This window comes from Chenopodium album, chromosome 8 (assembly GCF_948465745.1).
Source record: "Chenopodium album chromosome 8, dcCheAlbu1.1, whole genome shotgun sequence".
NCBI lineage: Eukaryota > Viridiplantae > Streptophyta > Magnoliopsida > Caryophyllales > Amaranthaceae > Chenopodium > Chenopodium album.
In genome coordinates, this window is record NC_137841.1 from 64,120,125 (window position 1) to 64,134,165 (window position 14,041).

At 34.9% G+C, this 14,041-nt stretch overlaps 6 non-coding genes and 1 pseudogene across 6 annotated transcripts; 1 reads left to right on the forward strand and 6 right to left on the reverse strand.

Annotated features, from left to right (window-relative positions):
• Nucleotides 1–5,878: 5,878 nt before the first annotated feature.
• Nucleotides 5,879–5,994, forward strand: LOC145557008 (U5 spliceosomal RNA). The gene has a single exon (XR_014092091.1). It is a non-coding gene; the product is annotated as a U5 spliceosomal RNA (small nuclear RNA).
• A 2,092-nt stretch (nucleotides 5,995–8,086) lies between these two features.
• Nucleotides 8,087–8,188, reverse strand: LOC145557099 (U6 spliceosomal RNA). The gene has a single exon (XR_014092173.1). It is a non-coding gene; the product is annotated as a U6 spliceosomal RNA (small nuclear RNA).
• A 460-nt stretch (nucleotides 8,189–8,648) lies between these two features.
• Nucleotides 8,649–8,845, reverse strand: LOC145556861 (U2 spliceosomal RNA). The gene has a single exon (XR_014091954.1). It is a non-coding gene; the product is annotated as a U2 spliceosomal RNA (small nuclear RNA).
• A 1,309-nt stretch (nucleotides 8,846–10,154) lies between these two features.
• Nucleotides 10,155–10,351, reverse strand: LOC145556885 (U2 spliceosomal RNA). The gene has a single exon (XR_014091976.1). It is a non-coding gene; the product is annotated as a U2 spliceosomal RNA (small nuclear RNA).
• Nucleotides 10,352–11,725: 1,374 nt separating this feature from the next.
• Nucleotides 11,726–11,893, reverse strand: LOC145556920 (U2 spliceosomal RNA; annotated as a pseudogene).
• A 1,141-nt stretch (nucleotides 11,894–13,034) lies between these two features.
• On the reverse strand, nucleotides 13,035–13,137 carry LOC145557065 (U6 spliceosomal RNA). Its single transcript, XR_014092142.1, has one exon. It is a non-coding gene; the product is annotated as a U6 spliceosomal RNA (small nuclear RNA).
• Nucleotides 13,138–13,773: 636 nt separating this feature from the next.
• Nucleotides 13,774–13,876, reverse strand: LOC145557077 (U6 spliceosomal RNA). The gene has a single exon (XR_014092153.1). It is a non-coding gene; the product is annotated as a U6 spliceosomal RNA (small nuclear RNA).
• Nucleotides 13,877–14,041: the final 165 nt, after the last annotated feature.

The window sequence follows — 14,041 nt, forward strand, 5'->3', positions numbered from 1 at the left end:
TTATAAATTTCAGATTATATTTATGTTATAAATTTCATATTTTATGAATTATAAACTTAGGGTTTCAATTTATTGAAAATCATGATTTTAGGGTTTTTATGAACAATTGATTTAGGGCTTTTATAGTAATGATGCTTTGAAATTTTGGTGATTATAACTACTGATTAGTTTAACTTAATTCCAGATTATTTTGAACACGTAGATTCGTGTTTTAATTTTTAGATTTTCGTTCGTTAATATTAATCCCGTTTTAATCCGATTTTGATGAAAAAGTATTGTTTTCCATGTGGAAACAACGTTTTAAGAAAGAAACACTACCTTTGGTAGTGTGTGTACCACCCTCTCGTGGCCAAATTCAGCCTCTAAATATGATTTTCGGGCAGTTTTTGATTTTAACGAAGTTTTTTTATACTTAAAATATTATCCTTGAGTTTGATTAATAAAATTAATTATGTTTAAAGTTAATTAAGCATAAATATATGTTTTTATTGAAGTTTTAAGTGTTGAAAATAGTTTCTAAGTACTACTTTTGATGTTTTATAAAGAGGGTTTAATCACCCATTAAAAAGGGAGATTTTTAGGGGTTTTTATATAATTTTCAGATTTTTATTAGACTTTGAACTTGCTGTAACTTCATGTATAAGAGTGTATTTTAAGGTTTTTATGAAGAAAATTTAAAGAACTATATATAAGCCTTTAATTTTAACTAAAGGGAAGGTTTTAAAGTGTTGTTTGATTTGGATTTTGAAGGTTTTTAAGTAAGTTAGCATTGCTATAAATTTGATTGATTGGGTATTGATTGAGATATTATTTGGCTTAGGAGAGGAGTTTATTGAAGGTGATTTCTAGTTAGTAAAGTGGCATACCAATTCGTTTGCTCAAGGTACGTACAAGATACGATACCTTGCTTGTAGGTGCATGTTTAAGGACGGATCGAGAACTTAGTATCATGTATAGGATTGATTGGGTTAAATTGTCTGGTTATACATTGTGAATTTCAAATGATGTGCACTAGTTTATAATGCAAGTATTATTTGTGCTTTAATTATGCAAGGAGCGCTTAAAGGCAAAGGTATGTGATTGGTGTAAAGATCAAATTATTACTCGTTCATGATTATGTAAACAGGATGAGTAAAGGAGAAATTCAAGTCTTGTAAGACGAGGTTAAGGTTTTGGGGTGCCTTATGCACTCAAGGTGTTTATACACCGAGGTAGTAATGGAATAATTAATAAATGTTGTTTGTCACTTATAAATCAAGAATCTAAATTGAGAATTTGCCATGTTTGATTGAATTGCTTTTGGAATGTTTGTATTGATATGTATATGAGTCATCACCAAGTCTAAACCTGTAAATCACGTAAAGTGCAAGATGGATGAGCAATAAAACTCTGGAATGGTGCACATCTGGAGTAATGACAATCAGGGGTTGGGGTACATGGGGTATTAGCCGTGTACTTTTATCGAGGCCGTCTGATCTACGAGTCTCTTATTTCAAATATTATTTTTCTAAAACTAGGAGTTAGGTGAGATCTCATACTAACTACGGTCACGGAGTCGCGCCCGTGGTCGTTGGATGTTTATTGATGTTTCCGAAAGGAGGCATGGGGTTTTTCTTTATTGATGTTCCAAATGGGACATGGGTTGGACAACCTTGTTTATTGCTAAATCCAATGAAATAAATAAACGAGTCAGTTAATATTTATTAGTGAGGTCTTAATAAATTTGATAATCGAGTCATGAATTGAGTCTGTATTTAATGATGCTTGTACTTGATTATTAGTAGCATGTTAGGTATTTTCTTAATTTGTTTTCGCAGCTTGTATGTACTCAGCTTTGCTGACTGCGTGCTTTTGTGTGTGTCTTTCTTTGGTCATGGCCTTCACCTTTCAATGACCCTGTGACGATCCAATTTTTACACTTGTAATATTGGGGAGCAGAATAACCACAGGTTCTTACACATGCAGCATTCATCAGGGTTGTGGGATCTTGAGTAGAGAGTTGGTTGTTTGCATTTTATTTCTTTTGCAAGTTTGAATTTACTTTAATTCTATTTTATTTGACACTAATTCTTTTGGGTTTGAGTTTATTTGAACACTGAATTTAATCACTTACTACTTTTTATTGGGTTTTGAATAAGGGCCTTAATGGTTCCAAGTTGTATGACTTAATTTGGTTTCATTCGTTGGTTTTGAAACTTATTTATAACTGATTTAGTTTTTCCGCTGCTGTTTTCTGATAAAGCCTTAACGTTTGAACACGTGGCGGTAGCACGCCAGTAATTCTCTTGAATATTGTTCAGGGTCCTCAGAGGTTTAAAGAGAGAATTATTGGGGTGTTACACCGGCGATGGGGGAGTGAGGGGAAAGTTTTTCCGCGGAAAAATAAGGCTTTTAAGGACGGGACATGGTGGTTTAGGGTAAGGACAAGGATGTCGGCAAGTGGGGGAAAAGGTGTGGACACCGGCGTGTCGAAGGGCGGGGGCCAGCGACGAATTCCGTGCGCCGATGCAATTGTTCAGGGTAGCGGGGACAGGGTCAGGTGGTGGTTCGAGTTGGGTTGTGGTGGGTGGGGTTTTATTTATTTTAATTTTTATTTTTTGATAATTTTTTATTTAAAATAATGTTAAAAACAACCAATGAGAAGCTGCCACGTGGCAAATTTTAGCCTTCATTAAGTAACGGAGTTAACGTCCGTTAGTCATTTGGGCATATGATGACATTTTTGTTTAATTGAAGGGCATATGGTGAATTTGAAAATTTACATGAGTATATGGTGAATAAAAAAATTACTCAAGGACATTGGGTGAAATTTCCGTTTTTTTTTTAATCATTGGTAAGATAAAAATATGATTACCAAAATGCTCTTGAGTGGGAAGAGAGAGAACGAGAAAACCAATTTTTGCTCATTATTGATAGTGCTCTAAGATGTAATTATGTACAAATGTACAAGTAATTAAAACCAAAGGGCTAGGAGTTTTGGGAGTAAACCACTTTTTTCTTTCTCCTCTTTAGTGAAGTAACCCACTTTATTTTTAGAGGCATCCCTTGGTTTCTCAATATGAGAGAAATGTCATGTACTCCCTCTGTCCCCAATTGTTTGTCCCAAATCATAAATTCACTTTATTAAGGCTTTGGGCAAAAAATGGTGCACATGGGTGACACAATTATCAATGAGGAGAGAGATAGAGAGAGTGCAAGTGAGAAAACATGCCAAAAGTAGTATGGGGCAATATTTTAGGGACACCTAAAATAGGCAAGTGGAGCAAACAATTAGGGACAGAGCGAGTATCTCATATTCTCATAATATAAGTATGAGTGTATAACTGTAAATAAACTAGAATATACCATGCTAATGCATGGGATATAGGTATGTTTAGGAAAAAAATAGTATAATTGGAGGTACCAAAAGCCCTCGAAAATGGGGGTTGTTGAATTTTGGTACCCGTTTAAAACCTTATTTTATTTTGGTACCCATCAAAGTATAAAATTAAAGCTTTTGGTACCTCCGTCCGTATTCCGTTAAGTTTTCCGTTAGTGGGGCCCAGCCATGCTCCTGCCACCTCCCAACCACCCCTTCCTCCTCCTTAACCACTACACTGCCAGCCTCTCTCCCCGTACCGCCTGCCAGCAACCCCGAAAACCACCCCTTCACCTCCAAAATGAACCACCGAAAGTTAAAAAGTTATAAATTTGTCTAAAAGAAGTAATTTTTTAAGTAAATAATTTGGAGTCTGTGAGTTATTTTCACACACAAAAAAAAAAAGAAAAAGAAAAAAAAAAAAACTGAGAATTGAGAGTTTGGTTTTAGTGTGCTGTGAATTAAGTGATACAAAATGTCTCTTAAATTATATATAAGATTTTCTTTCATTATTATTGAACTATATTTAATTTGCTAAATAAAATTATTTTTACTAAACTTAAATTATTTTTGTTAAATTAAATTATTTTAATGCTTTAGTTTATCATAAATTATTTTTTCTCAATCAAGTTATCGTATTATATTATAAGGTGAAGAAAACATAGCCTTCAAAACACTTGTGAGTATTAGAGTAGGAAAATTTGCCAATTACAACCATTTTTTTTATTTTTTAAATTTTTTTTTTTGTGCAAATTGCAGCCATTTAAAAAAGAAATTGCAGCGTAAAAATACTAAAAAACTGTAAATTACTACCCAATTTAGTTTTTTCTAGATTTGTGTGTCAAAAATATTTCATTAAGGTTTTAGGGGTCATGTTAGCTCTTAAGTGTTTGAATTGATCTCGGAATTGGCAAAACAACAACGTAAGTGCATCGTTTCGCATATTAAAAATGTATAGATTTGTATGCAATTAGTTTTTGCCATGAAATCGAGGTACTTATATGTTAAATTTTTTGCCAATTTCGAGTTCAAATTAATGCCTTAAAGACTAAAATGGCCCCTAAAACCTTTAACTGAAAATTTTTTGCACGTAAATCAATGAAAAATTGAATTGAATTGAGTAGCAATTTACAATTTATTACTCCCACCGTCCCAAATTACTCGCAACATTTTGACTTTTTGCATTATTCACACATGTCATTTTGACCATTTTTTTAGCTATTATATGAAAGTCAATGTAATCATGTATGGTGTTGTTGGGTACATTTTAATGTATAATTTCTTAATATAAATTTTTTATAACTTTTATAAATATATAACAAAAGATATCGACGTTGCATTGACAACCGTATCCAATCAAAATGTTGCAAGATGGAGTAGTACTTTTGGACTGCAATTTGCAATTTTATTTTAAATACCTGTAATTTATAAAATACAAATTTTAAATGGTTGCAAGTAGCAAATTTTCCATTACAGTATCAAGCGGTCAAGCCTTTATTCATTTGGACTTATTCTATTTTGTTTAAATTTATAAAATAATACAAAACTAGATTAGGCTCGTGCGATGCACGATTTAAATATTATTTTACGATTTTAACAATATTATTTAGCTTATTTGTGTGTAATATGTATGTAGTACAAATAATTTAATCAACATCTAATAAATTGAGATATTAATAAAGAGTAAAAGCCCCAATTCATATAATCTGTATAATAAAATATACGGAGTATGATAGAGGGGGCCTGCGTTCGCGCGGCCCCTATCCAATATCTAGTTCAACCTTCATTGCGGTACTTTTTAATGTCAATGGATTATCTGAAAAGAATTTATGAAGTAAAAGAAAAAACCAAATAAATTAGCAACTGCTTAATTACAAGTGAACCAATTTGACACAGAATTAGCACATCAGACACTGTTGGAATTGATTAAACTCTACCAGCTGTGTGAAAGTTAACAAAAAATCCTAGTTCCTTTTGATAATGATATAGCAATATAGCATAATTGAGTTACATGTAGAATCATAAACATAGAGTAATCACACATAAGTAGGATAAGTTTCAGAGTGTAGGTAGCTTAAGTGATATACTAGATTAACAAGCTCGCCTCAGCCTGTAACTCCAGGTTCTGCTGTCAATATTTTCAACACGGACTATAGCATTTAAGTAGCTTTTACAGACCGCTATCCAGAGGGCCTGAGAAATCTCTATATCCAGTCCCCATGGCTGAACGGTATTTCAATTTCATATTAAGCTGGAAAAATTCATATGTAAAACCAAAAAATACAGAAATAATGAGGAAGCAAATGCCAGCAGATGACATTGTGTCTCTATAGAATTATTCCCCATAAGACAGCAAGCACATGCATTTCTATGGAGCAGTGTTTCTATGCTTTGGAGCAAACTTATCACAATATTATGATGTAAAAGACAGGCACAACCTTCCCACATCAGTCAAAAAAGAAAGCCTAAGCTAGGACTTTGTGGTATAAATAACAAAGCTTGTTACAGAATTCATCACGTAGCCATGCAGTGAGCACAGAGCGAACTATTCTTTCGCCTTTTACTAAAGAATACCGTGTGCTCGCTGCATTTAGTGGCATACGTTTATTTTTGGAGGGAGTTCCTAATAGGAGCTTCCAAAAAAACTAAAACAAGTGTTTTAAACAACTATCATACTCTTTAAATCTATGATTATAAAGGATCAATTTGCTGAACTGTTGTATGATATAAGCACCAAGTCCACCAACTCAATCACAGAGAATCAGATAAATGAGATGAATTGAGTAAAATTTGTAATAATACCTTGCAGCAGTCTGAGGCATCATGGTGCTCAAGGACTCGAGGAGGATATAATGATATATGCCATAACAACAATTTAAACTCTCTATATCAAAACTGTTAGTGGCGCAATTATAAAACAGACTGCAGAAGGAGAACATAACCTGCTAAAAGGAGAAATAAACCTGTTAGTGGTGCAGTTAAATATAACACAGAATGCAGAAGGAGAACATAGCCTGCTAAAAGAAGCTCCGAATGTCCCAAAACAAAAGAAGAGAAGGGACAAATGTTAGGACTGTATCTCAAGGTGGCATCATCTCTGCACACGAACCAGGATGACTGTCAGTACAACTGCATTCATTAAGCAGAAAATGCACATGAAAACCCTCACACAGCAAGAAGTGACCACAGAGAATAAGTCATAATTTATGAGTGGGAGACTGGGCTCTTACAGACCTACATAATTATATCAGAATAATTAACTTGCAGTATGTATAGCTACACTAACAGCCTCAGTAGTGCTTGTAGAAGTGTAAGTTCCATCAATCAGGACTCAGGAGAAAACCAAATACTACTGAAGAGACATCAAGTCCATTTTTCTTGTTCTTGCCAGCACCAAAACCTCAGCTCTAGCTGTTCAAGCACATTCTCTGGTCACTTGAATTCTACTGAATTGGACTGGGGTGAAAAAACACCATAGATTTGTGTCATTTCACACAGAATACGCATGCATTCCATCAAATCAGCAAACGAATGTAAAAGTGTAAGTTCCATCAATCAGGACTCAGGAGAAAACCAAATACTACTGAAGAGACATCAAGTCCATTTTTCTTGTTCTTGCCAGCACCAAAACCTCAGCTCTAGCTGTTCAAGCACATTCTCTGGTCACTTGAATTCTACTGAATTGGACTGGGGTGAAAAAACACCATAGATTTGTGTCATTTCACACAGAATACGCATGCATTCCATCAAATCAGCAAACGAATGGTGTATATGCACACAATATTTGAACTGGATAGTATGTATCAAATTGGTACATATAACCTGAAATATAGGCAGGTTTTATCGGAGTTTCTCTGTTGAAAGACTTGAAACCCATTGATTGAAGATGTCAAAGAGTAATTGAGCAAACTATTCTTTCACACTTTACTAAAGAATACTATCTGCTTGTCGTATTAAACAGCATACATTAGTTGTTGAATGGGTTCCTTCAAGGAGCTCATAACTAGCCAGTTGTCCTTGACTACTGGGACTAAGGTACAAACAAATTACAATTGTAACAATTACTACTCTTTGAAGCTCAGCTCGGCTCATTAACAGCCCTAGAGAAGGTACAAGTTTAAAAAAATTATCACATTGGTTCTCTTTTTCAATTACTCTCTTCTCTCATACTAAATAATGTTCATGATGTTCCTTAAATGGCTTGTACTATCATTTCCTTCTCAATTTTGCATTGACAGTAACACATCCAAAGAGTTCCTACCAACATCTAGTTTTCATGAGCATTAAACCTAATTCCCTTGACTGGCAGTCGGGCACCATCGATTAGGGCATCCATCACAAAGAGTATTTAGGCAGCTTATCTCATTAAACAACCTATATGTCTCTAGCATCTTTACATTGGATTGCAATTCATGCACTTGCAATAAGTGTCACCAAACACCAATTTCTATTTCTTCTATATCCACTATGTCTCCTCTTCAAAATTGTTATTTAGCTATAAATAATTTGTACGTATAAGTTGGTATATCAAGCACATTGTGTGGAAATGTATGTCATGAGCCACATTAAAGCATACCATGTCCATCAAAACTCAAGACAGCTTTAAAAATATAGAAGGTATGTTATTAAAGATAATATTTAAAACAAAATAGGAAGAAAATATATTTCCTGTAAAAATTATAAAATAGCAGCAGAAAGGGGGCAAAAGAATAAAAATAAGAGCAGGAGAATGATTTGGACCTTTTCTGGATTTTGTGTATCATCTTGGTGTAGAGGCCATGCTAATCTTCACAGTATAGTTCCAATTTATGGGATGTACCTGAAGTGAAAATTAAATAGTGAAGTCAAAAAAACTATTTAATGAGGACTTCGCATATTTCAGCACCACAATAATGTATGTTGATGTAGAATTGCAGATTTAAGTTACAGTACCACAATGGATTTCCGGTCACATAATTGTCTAAGAGCCTAACAACATATCAGGAATTTGCACTGCCAAGTGCCAAGAAAAATATTTTCTCATTGGATCCACCTCTTCACCAGTCACTACATGTTCCACCACTACTCAAATTGTGAACGCTGTAGAAACGGCAATTATTTTATCAGACAGTAATCAGACGGGGTCAATTTAACTAATAAAGAACACTTCTTGAATAATTGACCATCAAGTAGATAGATTAGTCATCTCAGTAACAAAAAATCAGAAACATATTACTCATGCCATCATAGAGTAAGGAATACAAATACATACAGTTTGAGAGATTCTGAGAAACTTTTGAGCTGAGTATTGGTGGGGTGCGCCAGGCCCGTGCAGTAGTGCAACGCATGGGCAACGCTTGAAGATCCCAGTAGCAAGCTACTGTGGTGGATCTTTCCCCTTAAAAAATAAATTTAATATCGTTGTGGGCCATTGGCCCACGTATCAGATATTAAACTGATAAGAACAGATACTACACTTGATCTTAGCCAAAAGGCCGAGAAAGGTATGATTTGTTAAGTCTAATCTCATGTCTTTTATCTCCTGTAGTTGTCGTACCCTCATCACTGTTTATCGATGTGGTACATCAATCCTTAACTAGAGGCCAAAAGAAGGGCTAAGAGAAGGATTGGATCATAAAAGACTTGAAGAAGCCTGAATATAAAGCAAACAGCATGGGAACTCAGCTTTCAGTTCCATGGAGGAACTAAAGAAGTATGACGGTCCAAAGTAGAAGCTTCATCAAAAGACTATACATGAAGATTAAAAATGAGCCAGCCCCAATTAATCTTTATGCTTAACAAAATTCGTCAATCTAATGGCATAATTGTAATATTAAAGAGCTTCCTGCTTCTTCCTCCATTAAAGCTTCCCCAACCTCGACCACCATTGAAGCTTCCCGACCTTAACCACCATTATATTAAAGCTTCCCCGACCTCGACCACCATTGAAGCTTCCCCAATCTCCACCCACCTTCCCCGATTTTAAACAAAAACCCTATGAATGAAAGGTAAAATTAAGGGCATGCTCAACCCCAAAGGGTAGGGGTGACTATGTCCTCCATTGAAGCTCCATCAATTGAGCTTGATTTTTGAAAATGTAGAAAAAAGTGATGTCGGCGGCAAAAGGGATGAGATAGCAAACGTCAGTGGTTATGATGGTGGTTGTGGTGGTGAAGAAATGAGGTTGAAAATTTTGGAGTTGAGTACCATTGTTGATGTGAGTTAGAGGAGTAAGGAAAGAGAAAGTACTAGAAAAGAGGAACAGGGAAGGAAGAAGCTAAACTAACGGACATCCTACCAAATTAACAAACATGTCCCAATTAATTCATTGAAGTGTCAATTTTACCCTTATGATTAACATATTATGTCAATCATAAAGACTAACTTGTATTTCCTCATTAAAAATGATTTTGTCTAGGAATCATATAAAATAGTGTTTCTCTTGACCTTAATTTACATATCTTATCTGAACTAATCAACCCTTACCTTATCGGACTTTATTAGACCTTATATCAGATATTATATAACCTCATAGAGTTATTATCCCTTATCTCATATATCACCATGTGACCTGTTTTGAAGCAGAAAACCTTCAAGATGTGTGTGACAGCTGCTGCAACAAGTCCATTTCACAATGTAAAAAAACACCACCATCTCACAAGAACTAAGTGTAACCAACGAAAAGAGAGACCTCCTAACATACAAACAGTTCAAAATTTTCCAACAAATATGATCAAATATTTATCCTCGCACACTAACTGCCTATTCTTAATATATGCAATATGCTCCTTAGATTGAAATTTGATATAATGATTTGGTGAGGAGTGCCAGGCCTGTGCAGTAGTGCAACACATAGGCGACACTTGAGAATCCCAGCAGCAAGCTACTGTGGTGGATTCCCCCTCTTAAAAAATAAATTTAATATCGTTGTGAGTCATTGACCCACGTATCAAATATTAAACTGATAAGAACAGATACTACACTTGATCTTAGCCAAAAGGCCGAGAAAGGTATGACTTGTTCTGTTTCATCACCAGCCTTTTATTCCATAACGTGTCCGCAACCTCGTTATTTCTTTTCGATGTGGTACAGTACTTCAGTTTTGATAGGAAATCAATATCATTTCTTACTAGGAGTCCTGTTCACAGAAAACTTCCTCAAGAGTACATGATAAAGAGTGTATTAGCAATAAAAAGACCAAAGTCCTAGAATCTAGTGGGTTTTGTGACGAATATAGAAAGGTTTATCACACATAAATACTCCATGTGTTCACAAATAATATTCTTGTTAAATTTAGACCTACATGTTAAGAAATTTATTACGTATTAGGGTGGAGTGGAATGTGAGAAAAGAAATTTAATAAAGGGGTCCACATCACATGGATTGAGTGTAAAAAATTTCATTTCCAGGAAGATTATGTGTGGACATCCTAAATGGAATGCAGGAAAAATCATTTGTGAACGGGGAGAGTAGTATATAAGAGTAGGTTAGCTGCTAATGGGCAATTCCAAACTTCCATCATGAGCGAATGAAGAAATTGGTTTATAACACAAAAACATCCTTCGATTTTATAGTCATTGCAATATTCACATAATCCAACTTTGTCCATAATTTACTTCCTTCATCTCTTTTTAGTTATTCTTCCCTATTTGGAATGTTTGGAAATAGTTATTCCATTTAACACTTTGGTAATACGACCTAATTGCTCTTACCGATGATACAAATCATACAATGTTGCACCATATTTTCACATTGTATGACTCGTATCCGAGGAGGGACTATAGGATTTGGCACTCCACTGATTTTGTCCCATACGTTGATACAGACAAAAGAATGTCTTGGCGAATCTTCTATATATCATATAAAATGTCTAAGGATATTCTTTTGGCACTCTACAGTTCCACACCTCTTTAACAAGAGTAAAGAGACCAAGTTCCAAAAAAATTGTATTTAAAAAGATTGATTATAATCATCCCACCTTTTTAGTGGTTCGCGAATAAAAATCTCGCCTTTTCATGATTCCTAATAATCCTAACTTTTAACTCATACAATTTTATTAGCCCCAACAGTAGGGTTTTTTTTTTTTTTTTTTTTTTTTTTTTTTTTTTTTTTGTAGCATACTATCTACCCATGGTCACAACTAATTGGTGTAATTAGCACATTATCTATCCATCAATAATTCTTCAAAAAAAAAAAAAAAAAAAAAGAAAAGAAAAAAAACTTCCCTCCACCACCACCAAGGGCACCGACCTCTTCCCCCACCATTACCGACCACATTCTTCTCCACCACCCGACCTAAAATCTCCTCCCCCCTCCATCAGCAACCTAACACTAAAACCCCTCCCTAAAAAAAGGAAGGCAACTTGGGAAGTCATGTGATTAAGTGACTTAGATTTATGTACCAAAAAGTAACCTCATAACAATGTAACCACTTCCTCCCTTTACCCATCCCCTCTCAACTTCAACAGCAACATGCAAGTTAAGCTAGGTAACAGATATTAAACTGATAAGAACAGACACTACACTTGATATTAGCCAAAAGGCTAAGAAAGGTATGGTTTTCTTAGTACAAGTTACCTTTTTTTTCATGTGGCATTGACCTTTTCCTTCACCTTTCTGATCTGGGATTATCAAACTTGAAAATGTCCGCATGGATACCTAGAGAAATTCACAGTCAGCAATTAAAAAATGATTGTAGAAAGTAGATAACTAACTCACATAATTAGAAGTATTTATGTATTTGTTACAAGTCAATAAGTGAGGGCACAAAATATCTCCAAGGATCAACAGTTTCATCTTAAGCAATGGTTCATTCTCAATTTGTCACACAAATCACATTTTATTTGCCATAACTATTCCAATTTAACTGGATGTATATCAAATAGCCCAAAATAGACAGAGACCATCTGAAAGTAGAATAAGGATCTCAGGATCTGCCTGTTGGGTGAAATAGCACTCAAGATGAAAAATCCGGCGACCTCACCGTGTTACTTTTCAAGTAGAGTTAGTAGTATCTTGTCTACTAAAAAAATTCTTATGCAACATGCATATGCTAGGTGTTACAACCCACCTTCTCTTAACCAATAAATAATAAACGAAAAGAAAACATAATAACCCCTGCCCCGCCTTAATTTTCCCCTTTAGTAAGAAGGTTGAACGGTTGTACCTCCAGCTGGTGCAACGGTTATATAAGGAAATTGGCGGTCAACTACATCATTGTCATCCAAGATGTGGTAGATGTTCAATTTAACATCAATGGAATGAATGGAACACTGTCACTTGGAATAAATAAGGAAAAAAAAAAAGTCATTCTACAGCTAAATAAAACAGTATGGCTAGGAGAGCATAAGCCAACACGGTACTCCAGTGTACTCAAAAGAACCACTAGGAATCAAATTAGTGGATATGAAAGTTGAGAAGGAAGGAACACAGATTTTGTTTCTATACACTATTTTTCAGCAGACAATCAAATGCTAATTTCATAGTAGAGAGCATGTAATGCAGTCAACAACAAAAGAACTTTATATCGCTGGAGGGAAAAAAAAATTAGAAGCAAAACACATATTAAAAGCAGGGCAAAAAGGTCAAAAAAATAGGGGCCCTACTAATCTTCTCTATATCGTTCCAATTTTATCAGATGTCTGTATACAGGGAAAAAAAATATATATATATTATAAAACAGGGGTAAAAAGGTCAAAAAAATTTGGACCATTTCTCGATTTGTGCGTGTCATCCTTGCGCAGGGGCCATGCTAATCTTCTCTGTATCGTTCCAATTTTATCAGATGTCTCCGAAGAGACAATCCTTATCTGGAAGCCAGGCTTAATAAAGGGACCAGTAGCTTTGTAAATAATCAATGTGGGACTAGAGATTAAAGCAGTTGACTTACAAGTTACAAGTCTTACAACCAAGTTGCAACCGTGAAAGATCTTTAATAACCAACAGTAGTAAAAGTAGTGACAGTAAGTTGTCTGTAGGGAGGGGAAAGCAAAATAGAAATATATGCAAAGCATATGAACAACACCGGCAAGGCGGCAACCCAAGTTGTGCCAATTCTTTGATTTTTTTTATCTGAGGCAATAAAGCAATAAGGTTATGAATAACAGCACCATGTAATCAAAATCTAACTTACAAAAACATAATCCAACATATGGTAAGCAAAATCTGCAAAGGAATCAAATTATAGAGTATGCATGTTAAGAGGTACGGAGTAGCATAGTTTAATAGTTTTTGCTTTTATAAACCCCATTATAACTGAAGAGACGGCATAAGCACATCACAATAAAGTACATAAAACTTCAGAGTTCAGAGCAGAAAACAGAATAAGCTGTAAACGACATATAGGATCAAGTGAAGAAAAACAGACTAGAGAGGAAAATTTTTAAAAAAGCTGAATAAACACTACAGATTGATGCTGGAGGGGTAGAAAAGGAAAAAAAAATTTGGATCATTTCTCGATTTGTGCGTGTCATCCTTGCGCAGGGGCCATGCTAATATTCTCTGTATCGTTCCAATTTTATCAGATGTCTCCGAAGAGACAATCTATAACAGAAGCTTGTGTAATATAAACAAAGTGGTATCTTCATATTGTCTCAATGTGGGATATCCAGGCTTCACACCTAGTCACCTATATGACCATATCAGCCTCCAATAACCTAGAAATTTGCAAATCTTAAATTACCATCCCCTATCTTTTAAGTAAAC